The 1,272-nt window shown below is 45.1% G+C and overlaps 1 long non-coding RNA gene across 1 annotated transcript in view; it reads right to left on the bottom strand.

The window, feature by feature from the left end:
• Positions 1-718, bottom strand: part of LOC128484617 (uncharacterized) — a 7,137-nt gene extending 6,419 nt beyond the window's left edge. The window contains exon 1 of the long non-coding RNA XR_008351179.1: positions 527-718. This is a non-coding gene — a long non-coding RNA (uncharacterized LOC128484617). The remainder of the gene's footprint in view (positions 1-526) is intronic.
• Between the last annotated feature and the right edge of the window lie 554 nt (positions 719-1,272).

Below are 1,272 nucleotides of genomic sequence, written 5' to 3'. Positions count from 1 at the left end.
GTCTTGCAGGGCCGGCGGGGGACAGCTAGCTACGCAGTACGCGTATTCAACTTCCGGTGCTGGAATTGTTAGCGTACATCGCGCAGACGTTCACTGGCTGCGGCGATGCAAGCGTTAACAACCTCCGCTGCCGGCACGTCTGCACGATGTGCTTTAACAATCTCCCTTGCCGGGATTCCCCCCGTGGGAATTCCCGGCAAGGCAGATTTTAAAGCTTAGACAACCTCCCGTGCCGGCAAACCCCCCCCCCCCGTGGAAAGTGCTGGCAGGGGAGGCTGTCTGAGCGTATCGGAGAGTAGGATGCAGGTCCCCTGCACCGCTGCGGGGGATCTGTATCCTAACCCCGCTGCCTGCCCGGCGCCCGGGACTGCATGTCCCGGGCGTCGGGCGCTAGACCCCGAATATAGGCCGAAAAAGTGCGGCCTATATTCGAGCCAATACGGTACTTAATATGCAGATTGTCCAAGATGCTGGATGCCAACTCAAAAGCACACAGCATTTCTTCTTAAAATGTCCTGTAACTCACGTTATGAGTTATGAGCTATGAGTGGTGGCCAAATCCATGATCAATAAACATCCACTCCAACTTTACTTTTGGAAATAAAAAAATGTTACCAACTCACTAACACCGTGAATTAAAATGGAATCCTACATTATAGCGTGTGCTAACTTTTCTAATACTAAATGCAAAAAATACTTCATTTTCTACTAACATTCTAAAACGTTCTTCAAGGAGTCCTCAAAAATTCTGCAAATGTTCAATCTTTCACGAGCTAAAATCTACCGTCGCTGGTCTGACGTCAGCCTCCGAAAAAAGGAATTTGTCACATGGGTAATAATTTTGGACATGACAAAAATTCATGAAGAAATGTTCCTTTGAGGAGAGGACATGGTAGACCTTTCAAAAATGTAAATGGAATGTTTCAAATGCGTCACAATTTTGTTAATCCCTCTCATTTTGGACAGTAAATTAGCACAAAATAATGCTAACACTAATAATTACAGTAGAAATAATAGTAAAACCTATTAAAACCGGTTGATCTATTGAAATAGCCCCCACTCCTGATTAAAGGCTTAATGCTGATAATTATATCAGAAGAAGGAGCTGGGAGAAGGCACTGGCGGAAAGCAGTAGGAGAAGCCATTAGGATGTTAGGTTGTATGAAAAGAGGTAAATAGCAGGAAAAAAGTTGTAAGAATGCGACTTAGATCACTGTTTAGTAGACGGTGACCAGTCCTGGAGACCACGGCATCGGAAAGACAAAAAATTTA

This window comes from Spea bombifrons, chromosome 3, assembly GCF_027358695.1.
Source record: "Spea bombifrons isolate aSpeBom1 chromosome 3, aSpeBom1.2.pri, whole genome shotgun sequence".
Lineage (NCBI taxonomy): Eukaryota > Metazoa > Chordata > Amphibia > Anura > Pelobatidae > Spea > Spea bombifrons.
Note: the sequence above shows the minus strand (reverse complement) of the source record. Positions and strands in the feature narration are given on the sequence as shown.